Source organism: Carcharodon carcharias, chromosome X (assembly GCF_017639515.1).
Source record: "Carcharodon carcharias isolate sCarCar2 chromosome X, sCarCar2.pri, whole genome shotgun sequence".
Classification (NCBI taxonomy): Eukaryota; Metazoa; Chordata; class Chondrichthyes; order Lamniformes; family Lamnidae; genus Carcharodon; species Carcharodon carcharias.
Window position 1 is genome coordinate 7,012,323 of NC_054507.1, and position 17,393 is coordinate 7,029,715.

General features: G+C 46.2%; 1 long non-coding RNA gene across 1 annotated transcript; it reads left to right on the forward strand.

Moving 5' to 3' along the window:
- Nucleotides 1-125: 125 nt before the first annotated feature.
- LOC121273202 lies at nt 126-17,188 on the forward strand. The gene is made up of 3 exons (XR_005941961.1): nt 126-189; nt 13,499-13,542; nt 16,801-17,188. It is a non-coding gene; the product is annotated as an uncharacterized LOC121273202 (long non-coding RNA).
- Nucleotides 17,189-17,393: the final 205 nt, after the last annotated feature.

Here is a 17,393-nt window from a genome sequence, read left to right on the forward strand (position 1 = left end):
GGCCGGTGCCGGCGGACAGGCCAATGAGAGTGGAGAGGGGGTGGGGTTTAGCTGCCGGAGTCGCGCGGCCTCTGTCGCGGGATGTCGACGTAACCGCCGGGAGGTGCGCGCGCAGCGAGGGAGCGAAGCTCCATGGTGACGGGACAGCGCGTCCGTGAGTGACAGCTGTCAACATTTGGCAGTGTTCGAGTTAGTACAGCATTACTAATAGTGAGATAGACGAACATTTTGGAGCGCTCCCAACCCTCTTCACTTTCTATATGTGCTGTGGCTAAATGTTCCATAGAGAAGCTGTCATGCCAGAGGACTGCGGTGTCTGTGCTACAGAAAGGGAGTTAGAACAAAACCTGGAAACGAGAGACCAGTCGGTTTAACATCAGTATTTTTTAATGGCCCATCCCTAATTGCCCCTTGAGGTGGTGGTGGTGAGCTGCCTTCTTGAACCGCTGCAGTCCATGTGGTGTAGGTACACCCACAGTGCTGTTAGGAAGGGAGTTCCAGGATTTTGACCCAGTGACAGTGAAGGAACGGCGATATATTTCCAAGTCAGGATGGTGAGTGACTTGGAGGGGAACTTCCAGGTGGTGGTGTTCCCATGTATCTGCTACCCTTGTCCTTCTAGATGGTAGAGGTCACTGGTTTGGAAGGTGCTGTTGAAGGGGTCTTGGTGAGTTCCTGCAGTGCATCTTGTAGATGGTACACACACTGTTGCTGCTGTGCATCAGTGGTGGAGGGAGTGAATGTTAGTGGATGGGGTGCCAATCAAGCGGGGCTGCTTTGTCCTGGAGGTGTCGAGCTTCTTGAGTGTTGTTGGAGCTGCACTCGTCCAGGCACGTGGAGAGTATTCCATCACACTCCAGACTTGTGCCTTGTAGATTGTGGACAGGCTTTGGGGAGTCAGGAGGTGAGTTACTCGTCACAGGATTCCTAGCCTCTGACCTGCTCTTGTAGTCACAGTATTTATATGGCTAGTCCAGTTCAGTTTCTGGTCAATGGTAACCCCCAGGATGTTCTTATAAGAAATAGGAACAGGACATTTGGCCCCTCGAGCCTGCTCCGCCATTCAATAAGGATCCTGGCTGATCTGTTTGTGTTTTCATTTCCACATTCCCATCTAACGCTGATAACCTTTGATTTCCTTGCCTAACAAGAATCTATCTACCTCTGCTTTAAAAATATTCAATGACCCCATCTCCACCGCCTTCTGAGGCAGAGAGTTCCAAATTCCCACAACCCTCTGAGAGAAAATTTCTCCTCATCTCTGTCCTAAAAGGGTGACTCCTAATTTTAAAACAGTGCCCCCTAGTTCTGGATTCACCCACAAGAGGAAACCTTCTTTCCACGTCCACCTTGTCAAGGCCGTTCAGAATCTTATATACTTTATTCAAATCACCCCTCACTCTTCTAAACTCTAGTGGAAAGAAGCCCAGTTTGTCCAATCTTTCACCATAAGATAACCTGCCAATTCCAGGTATCAATCTAGTAAACCTCCTATGAATAGTCTCCAATGCATTTACATCCTTCCTTAAATAAGGAGACCAAAACTGCACACAGCATTTAAGGTGCAGTTTCACCAACGCCCTGTATAACCGAAGCATAACATCCTTACTTTTATGTTCAATTCCTCTCTAATAAAGGATAGCATTCCTTTGGCCTTCTTAATTACTTGCTGTACCTGCATACTAACTTTTTGCGACTCATGTACTTGAACACCCAGATCCCTCTGCACCTCAGAATTCTGCAGTCGTTCTCCATTTTAGTAATTCTCTGCTTTTTTGTTCTTCTTGCCAAAGTAAACAACTTCACATTTTCCCACATTAAACTCCATTTGTCAGATCTTGCCCACTCACTCAATCTACCTATATCCATCTGCAACCTCCTCATGTCCTCTGCACAACATACTTTCCTACCTATCTTTGTGTCATCTGCAAATGTAGCTACCATGTCTTCACTCCCCTCATCTAAGCCATTGATATAAATCATAAAGAGTTGAGGCCCCAGCACAGACCCCTGTGGGACTCCACTTGTCACATCCTGCCAATCAGAAAAGGACCCATTTCTGCAAACTCTGTTTTCTGCCAGCCAGCCAATCTTCTATCCATGCTAATATATTACCGTCCTTTTATTTTCTGTAATAAAATGATGAGGCATCTTATCAAATGCCTTCTGGAAATCCAAGTACAGTATGTCTACAGATGACCCTGTATCCACGGCACATGTTACTCCTTCAAATAACTCTAATGAATTGGTTAAACATGATTTCCCTTTCACAAAACCATGCCGACTCTTCCCGATTACCTTGAGTTTCTCCAAATCCCAGCTATAACCTCCTTAATGATCGATTCTAACAACTTCCCCACGACAGACGTCAGGCTAATTGGCCTATAGTTTCCTGTTTTCTGCCTCCCTCCCTTCTTGAATAGAGGTGTTATATTTGCTACTTTCTAGTCTGATGGAATCTTTCCAGAATCTAGTGAATTTTGGAAAATTAATACCAGCGCATCGACTACCTCATTAGCCACCTCTTTTAAGACCCTAGGATGTAGGCCTTTGGGACCTGGTGACTTGTCAGTCCACAGCTCCATCAGTTTGCTCAGTACCATTTCCCCAGTGGTTTCAATTTCACCAAGTTCTCCTCTCCCTTCCACCTCCTAATATACAGCTATTACTGGAATGTTTTTTGTATCCTCTATACTGAAGACAGAAGCAAAATATTTGTTCATTTCTTCTGCCATTCCTTATTATCTACTATTAACTCCCTATTCTAACTCTGGAGGACCAACACTCACTTTACTTACTCTTTTCCTTTTTAAACACTGTCGAAACTCTTGCTATCCGTTTTTACATTTCTAGTTGGCTTCCTCTCATACTCTAATTTCTTTCTCCTGATTAACATTTTATTCATTCTAAATGTTGATACTGGGGGATTCAGTGATGGTAATGCCATTGAAAGTCAATGGGCGATGGTTTGTCTCTTGTTGGAGATGGTCATTGTCTGGCACTTGTGTGGCGCAAATCCTACTTGCCACTTGTCAGCCCAAGCCTGGATAGTATCCAGGTCTTGCTGCATTTGGACATGGACTGCTTCAGTATCTGAAGAGTCACAAATGGTGCTGAACATTGTGAAATCATCAGCAAACATCCCCACTTCTCTACTCTAGAGGGTTGTGGATGCTCCATCATTGACTATATTTTAAGACTGGGATCGACAGATTTTTGGTCTCTCAAGGAATCGAGGGATTTGGGGGGGAAGGTGGAGTTGATGCCCAAATCAGCTGTGATCGTATTGCATGGCGGAGCAGGTTTGATGAGCCATATGGTCTACTGCTGCTCCTATCTCTTATGTTCTTGTGTTGCCTACCTAGTGCGAAGGTAAAGCATATCTTGGAGCAACTGGAGAGGAACTTGAAGAGGGAGGGAGAAATATCCAGTTGTATGGTCCATATTGGGACCAATGATGGAAGGAAACAAAAGGAGATGGCCCTGCTAAAGGAATATCAGAAGTTAGGAACTAAGTTTAAAAAAAAGGACCTCAGAGTCTCAGAATTGCCACATGTGCCATATGATAATTGGCACAGTGATAAGCAGATCAGGAAGGTCAATGCATGCTTGAAGGACTGGTGTGCAAAAGATGAGTTCTATTTCATGGACCACTATCACCAGTGCTGGGACAGAAAGGAACTGTACAGATGGGACAGGCTCCACCTGAAATGGAGTGGGACCAAGGTCCCAAACGCAAAGGATAAATGGGGCTGACGATGGGACTTTCAATCTTTAAGATGTGGGGGTAGGCCGGGGGCATGGAAATGGTACAATTGCCATAAGATAACATAAAGTGCAAAATTTTCAAAAATAAATTGCATATGATTCAAAACTTGGAAGTATCGTTAACTGTGAAAAGGATAATGGTAGATTGGAAGGCGCTGTGAACGAGCCTTGGTGAATTGCTGTAGTACATCTTATAGATGATAGACACTCCTGCCACTGTGCGTCAGTGGTGGAGGGAGTGAATTTTTAAGGTGGTGGATGGGGTGCTGCTTTGTCCTGGATGGTGTCGAGCTTCTTGAGTGTTGTGGGAGCTGCACTCATCCAGGCAAGCAGGGAGTATTCCATCACACTCCTGACTTGTGCCTTGCAGATGGTGGACAGGCTTTGGGGAGTCAGGAGGTGAGTTACTCACTGCAGAATTCCTAGCTTCTGACCTGCTATTCACAGAATCACACAGTGCAGAAGAGGCCCTTCGGCCCATCGAGTCTGCACTGACACGTGAGAAACACCTGACCTACCTATCTAATCCCATTTACCAACACTTGGCCCATAGCCTTGAATGTTATGACATGCCAAGTGCTCATCCAGGTACTTTTTAAAGGATGTGAAGCAACCTGTCTCCACCACCCTCCCAGGCAGCACATTCCAGACCATCACCACCCTTTGGGTAAAAAGGTTTTTCCTCACATCCCCCCTAAACCTCCTGCCCCTCATCTTGAACTTGTGCCCCCTCATGACTGACCCTTCAACTAAGGGGAACAGCTGCTCCCTATCCACACTGTCCATGCCCCTCATAATCTTGTACACCTCGATCAGGTCGCCCCTCAGTCTTCTCTGTTCCAACGAAAACAACCCAAGTCTATCCAACCTCTCTTCATAACTTAAATGTTTCATCCCAGGCAACATCCTGGGGAATCTCCTCTGCACGCCCTCCAGTGCAATCACATCCTTCCTATAATGTGGTGACCAGAACTGCACACATTACTCCAGCTGTGGCCTCACCAAAGTTCTACACCACTCCAACATGACCTCCCTACTTTTGTAATCTATGCCTCGATTGATAAAGGCAAGTGTCCCATATGCCTTTTTCACCACCCCACTAACATGCCCCTCCGCCTTCAGAGATCTATGGACACACACACCAATGTCCCTTTGTTCCTCAGAACTTCCTAGTCTCATGCCGTTCATTGAATACATCTTTGTCAAATTACTCCTCCCAAAGTGTATCACCTCACACTTTTCAGGGTTAAATTCCATCTGCCACTTATCTACCCATTTGACCATCCCGTCCATATCTTCCTGTAGCCCAAGACACTCAACCTCACTGTTAACCACCCGGCCAATCTTTGTGTCATCCACAAACTTACTAATCCTACCCCCCAACACAGTCACCTATGTTGTTTATATAAATGATGAATAATAGGGAACCCAGCACAGATCCCTGTGGTACGCCACTGGACACGGGCTTCCAGTCACTAAGGCATCCTTTTGCCGTCACCCTCTGTCTCCTACAACTAAGCCAATTTTGAATCCACCTTATTAAATTACCCTGTATCCCATGTGCCTTTGCCTTCTTTATAAGTCTCCCATGTGGGCCCTTGTCAAAGGCTTTGCTGAAATCCATATAAACTACATCAACTGCACTACCCTCATCTACACACCTGGTCACCTCCTCAAAAAATTCAATCAAATTTGTTAGGCATGACCTCCCTCTGAAAAGCTATGCTGACTATCCCTGATCAAACCTTGCCTCTCCAAGTGGAGATAGATTCTCTCCTTCAGAATTTTCTCCAATAGTTTCCCTCCCACTGACGTGAGACTCACTGACCTGTAGTTCCCTGGCTTATCTCCACAACCCTTCTTAAATAGCGGAACCACATTAGCTGTTCTCCAGTCCTCTGGCACCTCCCCCGTGGCCAGAGAGGAATTGAAAATTTGGGTCAGAGCCCCTGCGATCTCCTCCCTTGCCTCCCTCAGCAGTCTGGGGCATAAATAATCCGGACCTGGAGATTTGTACACTTTTAAGCCTGCCAACACCTCCAATACCTTGTCACTCCCCATATCAATTTGCTCAAGAACCTCTCAGTCTCTCTCCCCGAGTTCCATACCTTCTTCCTCATTCTCTTGGGTGAAGATGGATGTGAAGTATTCGTTCAACACTCTATCGATGTCATCTGGCTCCACCCATAGATTGCCCCCTTGGTCCCTTATGGGCCCTACCCTTTCCCTGGTTATCCTCTTCCCATTTATATGGTTATAGAATATCTTGCGATTTTCCCTACTTTTATCAGAGCTTTCTCATATCCCCTCTTTGCTCTCCTAATTGCTTTCTTAAGCTCCACCCTGCACTTTCTGTAATCCACTAATGCCTCTGCTGATTTGCTCCCATTGTACCTGCTAAAAGCCTTTCTTATCCTTCTCATCGTATCCTGAATATCTCTGGTCATCCATGGTTCTCTGGGCTTGTTACACCTTCCTATCACCCTGGAGGGAACATGTTGAGCCTGTACCCTCCCCATTTCCTTTTTGAACACCCCCCATTGTTCTTCTGTAGATTTCCCCACATGTAACTGTTCCCAGTCTACCTTGGCCAGATCCTGCCTTATTTTACTAAAATCCACTGTCTCCCAATCCAAAACATTTTTTTGCAACTTGTCTATTTCTTTGTCCATAATAAGCTTAAATTGTACCATATTGTGGTCACTATCACTAAAATGCTCCCCCACCACCACCTCAGCCACCTGTCCGGCTTCATTCCCCAGAATTAGGTCCAGCACTGCACTGTGCCTTGTTGGACCCACTATTGTAGCCACAGTATTTATATGGCTAGTCCAATTCAGTTTCTGGTCAATGGTAAGCCCTAAGATATTGATGGTGGGGGATTCAGTGATGATAATGCCATTGAATGTCAAGGGGCGATGGTTAGATTCTCTCTTCTTGAAGATGATCATTTCCTGGCACTTGTGTGGCGCGAATATTACTTGCCGCTTGTCAGCCCATGCCTGGATATTGTCCAGGTCTTGCTGCATTTGGACACAGACTGCTACAGTATCTGAGGAGTCGCAAATGGTGCTGAACATTGTGCAATCATCAGCAAACATCCTCACTTCATCCCTTGTGATGGAAGGAAGGTCATTGATGAAGCAGCTGAAGATGGTTGGGCCGAGGACACTACCCTGAGGAACTCCTGCAGTGATGTCCTGGAGCTGAGATGATTGACCTCCAACAACCACAACCATCTTCCTTTGTGCTAGGTATGACTCCAACCAGCGGAGAGTTTTTGCCCTGATTCCCATTGACTCCAGTTTTGCTAGGGCTCCTTGATGCCACACTTGGTCAAATGCGGCCTTGATGTCAAGGGCAGTCACTCTCACCTCGCCTCGGGAGTTCAGCTCCTTCGTCCACGTTTGAATTAATGTAATGATGTCGGGAGCTGAGTTGCCCTGGCGGGACCCAAACTGGGCATCAGTGAGCAGGTTATTGCTAAGCAAGTGCTGCTTGATAGCACTGTTGATGACCCCTTCCATCACTTTACTGATGACCGAGAGTAGACTGATGTGGTGGTAACTGGCTGGGTTGGATTTGTCCTGCTTTTTGTGTGCAGGACATACCTGGGTAATTTTCCACATTGCTGGGTAGATGCCAGTGTTGTAGCTGTACTGGAACAGCTTGGCTAGGGGCGCAGCAAGTTCTGGAGCACAAGTCTTCAGTGCCATTGCCGGAATGTTGTCAGGCCCCATAGTCTTTGCAGTATCCAGTGCCTTCAGCCGTTTCTTGATATCACATGGAGTGAATCGAATTGGCTGAAGACTGGCACCTGTGATGCTGGGGACTTCCAGAGGAGGCCGAGGTGAATCATCCACTCGGCACTTCTGGCTGAAGATTGTTGCAAATGCTTCAGCCTTATCTTTTGCACTGATGTGCTGGGCTCCTCTGTCACTGAGGATGGGGATATTTGTGAAGCCTCCTCCTCCAGTGAGTTGTTTAATTGTCCACTGCCATTCACAACTGGATGTGGCAGGACTGCAGAGCTTAGATCTGATCTGTTGGTTGTGGAATTGCTTAGCTCTGTCTATCACTTGCTGCTTATGCTGTTTGGCACGCAAGTACCCCTGTGTTGTAGCTTCACCAGGTTGACACCTCATTTTTAGGTATGTCTGGTGCTGAGCCTGGCATGCCCTCCTGCACTCTGCATTGAACCAGGGTTGATCCCCCAGCTTGATGGTAATAGTAGAGTGGGGGATATGCTGGGCCATGAGGTTACAATTCTGCTGCTGCTGATGGCCCACAGCACCTCATGGATGCCCAGTCTTGAGTTGCTAGATCTATTCAAAATCTATCTCATTTAGCACGGTGGTCGTGCCACAAAACACGATGGAGGGTATCTTCAATGTGAGGATGGATCTTTGTTTCCACAAGGACTGTGCAGTGGTTAGTCCTCCCATGAGGGACTTCCATGATGTGGATAGATTGAAGAAGCTGGGGTTGTTTGTTTTCCTTAGAGAAGAGAAAGTTGAGAGGAGATTTGATAGAGGTGTCCAAAATCATGAGGGGTCTGGACAGAGTTGATAGTGAAACACTGTTTACACTGGTTGAAGTGTCCAGAAAGGACACAGATTTAAGGTGATTGGCAAAAGAAACAAAGGCAACATGAGGAAAATCCTGTTACTCAGTGAGTGGTTAAGATCTAGAATGGACTGCCTGAGACTGTAGTGGAGGCAGATTCAATCGAAGCATTAAAAGGAATTGGATCACTATCTGAAGAGAAAAAAATTGCAGAGCTATGGGGAAAAGGTGGTGAAGTGGGACTAGCTGATTTTGATTACGTGTTAAATATACACAAGTGATGGGCATTGTTTGAGTAAGGACTAAGATCAAATATAACGAGTCAGTGGGTTTGGTTAGTTAGGAATCAGAGATTTGTAATACTGCATGCTGGTAACGTAAGGGGTATGGAAGGGGCATGGGGGTGGAGGGGATAGTAGGGGGGCATGGGATGTGTGGGGTCATGGAGAGGACATGGCATATGAGAGAGCATGGAGGCGGCATGCAGGGTGGATGGGGGAATGAGGGGGTGATATGTGAGGGCCAGAGGGCCTAACAACCCTGAATTGAACTGGGCCAATGTGCTTGTGAACAGAGGCGGGCCTTCTAACCAGCCTGCCTCGCCAACCCGCACACCTTTGTCCCTCCCTCGGGAGTCGGCAGACCCAACTGTTGCCTACCCACATCCCATGGAGACAAAAGTATTGTGGGAGTGGGAGGACATGATGGGTTTGGGATTGCAAAGTTGGAAAATGGCACGGCTTGCAGTTGCTAACGCTGAGGGGAAGATCTGGCCTGTGGAGGCAGGGCAAGTAGCAGAATAGAAAGTAAGCTGGCTACAAAACAGAAAACAGAGCATAAGGGTTAAGGTTGGCAAAAGCTGGGAAGTTGTGTCCATAAGAATTGGTGCTTGGACCACAGTGTTCACCATTTACATAAATGAATTAGACTCCAGAGAATGCATGCAGTTCTGCTTGTGTGCCCCGCCCTTTGCACACCCACTTGCGAGCAGCACCAAATTTCTAGGCCTGTTTTGCAATCAGTCTTGCAGCTACTGAAGGATGAGTGTTTGAAGAGCATTGAAAAAATGTTCTGATGAAAACTCATCACCCTGTAATGTTAACTCTGTTTCTCTCTCCACAGATGCTGCCAAACCTGCTGCATATTTCCAGCACTGGCTGCATCTTACCTGTGTCGGGCAGGCTGGGCGGGGGGGGGGTCACGATTGGCTATGCACCACCATTGGCAGTTAAGCCAGTAGCACTATCTGTGCGGGCAGGGGGAAGGAGGGAGAGTCAGGGCCTCTGCTTTTTTACGCATATACAGAGCTGCCTCAGGGAGATTAAATGGTTAATGAAAATTTTGAATAAAGGATCTAAAACATTATTTAAACATATGCCCTCATGTGACAGTGTCACATGAGCTGGGACATGTTTGTGCATCTCACAAAATGTATTTAATTATTTTTTTAAATCTTCAGGAAACCTCATGGATGAGGTTTCCTGGATAACACGAAGGGCACTAAGGCTTTTCGCTTGCCCGCCAGTCTTTTTAGAGCAATGCTTTAATGAATTGAATTTAAATTCCAACAGCTGGCATGGTGGGATTCAAGCCGATGTTCCCAGAGCATTAGGCTAGGCCTGTGGATTACCAGTCCAGTGACACCACCATCTTACCATGTAATAGGAGGAGTGGCAGTTTTTTATCTATCACACCCATTTATTTGGTTCTTACTTGTTTTTGACTAAATTGCATTTGGTAATAATTCTGTCAGCAATGTGTAAGCATGACTCACAGAGCTTTATAGCCACTATTCTGCACAATCTTTTGTTACAATTGTGAGGTTTATAAGATTATTATGTTTCAGGACTGTGGTTGGAATTTTCCACTCTCACCAGCGGTAAGAATCATGGTGGGCGGGAGCAATGATATTGAAGCAGTCTATGTCCAAATGCAACAAGACCTGGACAATATCCAGGCTTGGGCTGACAAGTGGAAAGTAATAATCACGCCACACAACTGCCAGGCAATGACCATCTCCAACAAGAAAGAATCTAACCATCGCCCCTTGACATTCAATGGCATTACCATCACTGAATCCACCACTATCAACATCCTGGGGGGTTACCATTGACCAGAAACTGAACTGGACTAGCCATATAAATACTGTGGTTACAAGACAAGTCAGATGCTAGGAATCCTGCAGTGAGTAACTCACCTCCTGACTCCCCAAAGCCTGTCCACTATCTACAAGGCACAAGTCAGGATGGAATACTCTCCACTTACCTGGATGAGTGCAGCTCCTACAACACTCAAGAAGCTCAACACCATCCAGGACAAAGCAGCCCACTCGATTGGCACTCAATCCACAAACATTCACTCCCTTCACCACCGACGCACAGTAGCAGCAGTGTGTACCATCTACAAGATGCACTGCAGGAATTCACCAAGGCTCCCTAGACAGCACCTTCCAAATCCACAACCACTACCATCTAGAAGGACAAGGGCAGCAGATAGATGGGAACACCACCACCTAGAAGTTCCCCTCCAAGCCCCTCACCATTCTGACTTGGAAATATATCGCCGTTCCTTCACTGTCACTGGGTCAAAATCTTGGAACTCCCTCCCTAACAGCATGAACATTTAAGTGTTCAGTGGGAGAACAGGAATATCGACATGAACAACGATGAGGTTAAGGGTAACAGGGGAGGCTGGATGGTGACAGGAGGAAGGGAAATTAGGAGGCAGTGACTATGGAGGAGGATTGGAGGAACTTGGTGGATGATAGGAGGAGGTTGGAAGCTGGGTCCCACGTACAAACGTTAGGAGCACCGTGTTCGCAATCACCGAAGAATGACGCAGTTGGAGGAACAAGCTTGAAAATATCGATAGCGGAGGGGACTCAGGGCGTGTGGGAGGAGTTCAGCACAACAATTTTGGGCCGACTGAAGGAGCACCCTGTTAATTTCCTGCTCAAAGCATGGAGAGCATGGCTCAGCTGACTGCTGGACTCTCGAGCCTAAAGCACAACGAACGAGCTTTGCTCAAGGTGGGCCTGCCGCACAAAAGCGAAATGGACCTGACAAGCCTCCAATATTTCTTTTCATGTATTCGTTCATGGGACATCACCAGCTAGGCCAGCATTTGTTGCCCATCCCTAATTTGTAGGAGTCAACCGCATTACTGTGGGTCTGGAATCACATGCAGGCCAGACAAGGTAAGGATTCCCTTCCCTAAAGGACATTAGTGAACCAGATGGGTTCATGGTCATCCTTAGACTTTTAATTCCAGATTTTTATTGAATTCAAATTTCACCATTTGCTGTGGTGGGATTCAAACCCAGGTCCCCAAAGCATTACCCTGAATCTCTAGAATACTAGTCCAGTGACTATGCCACTGCCTCCCCATAAATATTCCCAGTTGTACTGGTCATGGCTTACAAGGCACCATGCTTATAATCATGACATAAGTACAAGGATTGGGTATCGATTGTTATTGTTTCAGCTACTGGAGGAGAACTGACAATAGGTGACTGAGGGCTATGGCACAGGGGTCTATTGAGCCTAATGAAGACCCTCATTAAGAATGCACAGTCATGTCTGAGGGGGATGCTCAGGGACATATCAACCTTCAGCATGTAATCAGCCTGCAAGGGCTGGCCTGGGGATGCCATGTACGGATTGAGGACAAATCGGAGGCTAGAGACTGGATTCCTGCCTTAGATATGGAGGGAGACTATTCAAGGGGAACTACCACTAATTGCTCAATTGTGTCAGTTCACAGATACAAGGAGTGGAGAATGCAGCTGCAGCAATACTGCCTTCCTGATAGCTATGAATAGAATGAGGGGAGGAAGGGCCCGTTGCCAATTGGCACGTCTCCAAGAAGACCATCGCCCTGAGGAACAATTGCCATCAGAGCCCAAGGATATCCCAGATGCTCCTGAGAAGGGTCAAAATCCATGAAGACGTTTGGCGCGACCAAGGGCCTACAGAAGACGCAGCTCATACACGGAGATGAGTAAAAGACAGTGCCACAGACGCCTTCGCTTGTCGAGGGATGTGGTAGCTCATATTTGCCACGTTCTCCTTGGAACTCACACCGCAAAAACTTGGAGGGTGTTCCATGCTGGTTGCTTTGAAGGTCACTGCTGCACTGAACTTTTTTTGCCAGGGGGTCCCTCCACTGGGGACCTTTGCAGAATCTCACAATTGGCGACATCCAAATGCATAAGGGAGGTGACATATGCCCTTTTCAGTAAAGCTCACCATTACGTGCAGTTCTGCATGAATGAAGCAAGCCAGGCTGCCAGAGCTGTGGGATTTGCTGCGATCTCAGGTTTCCTGCAAATGCAGGGTGACATCGACTGCAGAGAAGTGGCCTTGAGAGTTCCCTGGCAGCAGCCTGTGAGATTCATTAATAGAAAAGGATTTCACTCTCTCAATATTCAGCTAATTTGTGATTACAGAAAGCAGATCCAGCATGTTTGTACTAGGTACCCAGGGAGCTCTCAGGACTCTTACATTTTGAGTCACTAACAGGTGCCACAGATCTTTGAAGGCCCTCGGTGCTTAGAGGGTGGCTCCTCGGTGATAAGCGGTACCCCGTAAAGACATTGTTAATGACGCCCATTGGTCAGCCACAAAGTGCATCTGAGGAGGGATACAGTGCAGCACATTCCACCACAACATTCTTAATGGAGCAAACTATTGGCCTCCTGAAGATAAATTTCCAAATTTTTGGGCCGATCAGGCGGGGTTCTCCAATACTCACCACAGAGCGTGTCCCACATCATCATTGTGCAGGGCGCAGCCAACAATCTTGCACTGCAAAGGGGGAACGTGTTACTCGAGGAAGACATTGAGGAACTAGACATCTCCTCGGATGAGGGCGTGGAACAGGATGACTCTGAAGAAGGCGAGAAATCAGGCAATTCAGATCTTACACCGATAAACACACTCTGCTGAGAGAACTGAGTAGTTAATTAGCTCATTGGTTAAATCTGGTTTCTCTAGCCCCAATATAATTTGCTATTACTTCAGGGTTCTTTAGTGTAGCCAAGGCAAAGGAGTGCAGCTGAGGAACTGAGTGCATACCTGAGAGTTTGGTGAGTGGAGGAAGTTTGATGAAGGGGGGAAGGAGGTGTTTGTTTCCTCTTACTTTTTCTATCTTTCTCACCCTGTAGGAATTGGTTCTTACTCTACTACAGGGAAAGGAGCTAGCTGTTTGGTGAGTATCGGGTAAGTGGGTAAGGGCTGTCCCAGTTCTAAGGGTTAAAATAGTATACAAACTGGTGGTAAAGTTAATAAAATATATAAAAAAGCAAAATAAATAAGTGAATAATATAATGAAGTAATTAATTAAAACACATTAGGTTTGGCAGGACAGGTGATGTGTCAAGGCTGCAGCATGTGGCAGCTCCTGGATAACATTATGATCCAAGACAAGCATGTCTGCAGTGTTTGTGGCTCAAGGAACTTCAGCTTAGAGTCATTGAGCTGGAGGCTGAGCTGCAGACACTGCGATACATCAGGGAGGGGGAACGTTACCTGGATGCTTTGGACCAGGAGGTGGTCACACCACTTAGGATAGGGTCTTCTAATTTCGTCAGTGGTCTGGGACAGGATGGCATGACTGTAGCTGAGGCAGGTGAGGGGACCCAGAGGGCAGGAGTGCAGGAGTGTGAGTCTCTGCAATTGTCCAATAGATTTGAGGTTCTCTCAGCTTGTTTGGATGAGATTGGGGTCTGCAGGGTGGATGAGCTAACTGACCATGGCACTGTGGCACAGGAAGCCATTCAAGTGGGGGAAACAAAAGGGAATGTAGTGGTAGTAGGGGACAGTATAGTGAGGGGGATTGACACTGTTCTCTGCAGCAAAGAGTGAGAGTCCAGACGGCTGTGTTGCCTGCCCGGTGCCAGGGTTCGGGACTCAGAGCTGGAGAGGAACTTGCAGTGGGAAGGGGAGGATCCAGTGGTTGTGGCCCATGTGGGTACCAACGATATGGGTAGAACGAGGAAAGAGATTCTGCATAACCAGTATGAGGAGCTAGGCACTAAATTAAAAAGCAGAACCTCAAAGGTTATAATCCCTGGATTATTAACTGAGCCGTATGCAAATTGGCAGAGGGTAAATTAAATTAAAGAGATGAATACATGGCTCAAAGACTGGTGTGGGAGAAGTGGGTTCCAGTTTGTGGGGTACTAGCATCAGTACTCAGCAAAGTGGGGGCTGTACCATTGGGACGGTCTACACCTGCACCATGCTGGGACCAGTGTTCTTGTGAACTGCATTACTAGGGAAGTAGAGAGGGTTTTAAACTAAATAGCGAGGGCAAGGGATCAAATGTGGGCAGATGTGGTGTATCAAAGGGTAGAGACAAGGCAAGAGAGGAAAGTATTAATTGGGAAATGATAAACAGACCGTGACAGGAAGGGACAGAGGGTACAAGTCTAAGAGTAAATCAACAGATAAGGCTAGAGGTTACAAAAATACTGAAAAGACAAAACTTAAGGCTCTGTATCTGAATGCTCGTAGCATTTGAAACAAAACAGGTGAAGTGATAGTGCAAATAGAGATAAATAAGTACGATCTAATAGCCATTACAGAGACGTGGCTGCAGGATGGCATAGATTTGGACCTGATTATTGAAGGGTATGTAACTTTTAGGAAGGATAGGAAGTTGGGAAAAGGTGGAGAGGTGGTTTTGTTAATTTTGGCAGGATGAATAAAAAACAAGCATATTATCTAAATGGTGAGAGATTGCAGAGCTCTGATATGCAGAGGATCTGGGTGTCCTAGTGCATGAATCACAAAAGGTTAGTATGCAAGTACAGCATGTCATTAGGAAAGCTAATAGAATATTATAACTTATTGCGAGAGCAATTGAATATAAAAGTAGGGAGGCTATGCTTCAGTTATACAGGGCATTGGTGAGACCAAATCTGGAGTACTGTGTACAGTATTGGTCTCCTTATTTAAGGAAGGATGTAAATGCATTGGAAGCAGTTCAGAGGTTTACCAGACTAATACCTGGGATGGGTGGGTTGTGTCTTATGAGGAAAGGCTGGACAAGCTAGGCTTGTATCCACTGGAGTTTAGAAGAGTAAGACGTGACTTTATTGAAACATATAAGATCCTGAGGGGTCTTGACAGGGTGGATGTGGAGAGGATGTTTCCTCTTGTGTGACAATCTAAAACTGTTTCAAAATAAGGGGTCGCCCATTTAAGACAGAGATGAGGAAAACCTTTTCTCACAGAGGGTCGTGAGACTTCGGAATTCTCTTCCTCAGAAGGTGGTGGAAACAGTCTTTGAATGTCTTTAAGGCAGAGCTAGATAAATTTTTGATAAGCAAGGGGGTGAAAGGTTATCGGGGGAGGCAGGAATGTGAAGTTGAGGTTAAAATTAGATCAGCTATGATCTTATTAAATGACGGAGCAGGCTCGAAGGGCCGAGTGGCCTACTCCTGCTCCTATTTCATATGTTCTTATGTAGGATCTCATTGCTTATGTAGGATCCCATTGTCTGCTGAGCTCTCCCCAGTAGGGGATTAAGAGTGGAGCAGCCCATTTATCCGTTTGTGACACTGCAGGGCAGTCCCTTTTTGTTTGCCACAGGCGCTGACCTCCTGGTGACCAGGCTGGCGTGGTCATGTGGGAGAACCTCCTGCTCCCATCCCGTGGAAAGAGGACCCTCCACTTTCCTGGACGGCTGGAGGAAAGCCCACACGGAAGCTTTGCCAAAATGTGGTGCTAACAGTCTGGTTCTCCTTGGTGCCATTGATTCCCTTTGCAACAGAACGTCTGGCCTACAGTGAGTGAATGTCTGTTTGGATGCTATTTAAATATGACACCAGGACCTTCGACCCCATGAGCTAACGGCGGGGCGGGCAAATCCCGGCCCCCCCCACCACGAGATTCGTCAAGCTCCTCGTTGATGCATAATTAATAAACTGAAAAGAGGAACATCGTCTGCATTCAGCCAGCCTACCCCACGGCGGGAATCATGTTGATTTCCCTGCCCACCACTGGACTTAGCCTACAGAATAGAAAATTCTGTCCTGTGTCTTTAAACGTAGGGTAAATAAAGAGGGTCATGTGACCTGTTCTGCAGTATGCCTGACAGTATACCTGACTGGTATGATTGTTAGGGATCAAAGGAAAGCTTAGGTTGTTTGATTGAAAAGAAGATGCAAGGTATTTATTCTTGGAAACAATGGTAGTCTCTGAATTTACCATGAGGAAACTTTGAGTCTCCCAAAGTCCCAGAAAGATGTTGTAGGTAATGGGTTGCAAACAGCTGTGCTGTAAACTGTCCATTTACTTCTCAGATGAAAGGGAGTTGGAGTCAAGAATAGCTAATTAGCATTTCTTCCTAGATATAAGGCTACAACGTGTTTCATGTTACCATGGGGAAGAGGGCAAAAGAAGCTATTTTTGAGTTCTGGTTACAGGCTACCCTACAAATCAATGAATTCTGTGTTGTCAGCAGAGAGAAGAGGCTGCTTAGCCTCGTGAGCTACCATAGCTGGATGCAGGAGGGAGACAATCTCTAGTCGAAGAGACGCAATCTGCAGCCATCTAATAAATCTGGGACATTCATCCTGGTATGACCAGGCGGAAGAAAATTCATCGTACCAGGTTTTACTGCTGGAGGTGGATTTAAGAAACTCTTAAAACTGAAGAAATCTGGAGACAATCATTCAAAGTTACTACTCAGCGAAGCAGGGATACAGGAACCCATTGGAAGCTAGGAGCCACTGAGGATTGTTTGCTCTAAGGACTGTAATTCTGAGGAGAGTGTGATGTATGCTGAGTACAAAAAGGGGAATGGCCCTCTCTAGTTTAAAGTACAAAAAGCAAATAGTGTTTAGTCAATACTACTTTAGTCTTTTGTTACAGTAAAAGTTTTAAAATGTGAAATCTTGTGTCATTCTTTCAGCTATCAACTGGAAGTTCGAATCTCTTTTTAAAAGTTATAGATCTCTACAGGTATCGTAACACCTTGTGGCTTAGTTTAAACAAGAGGAATGCAAACTTTCTACTAAGTCCTAAAATCATAATTGGATGTTCCAAAAATGA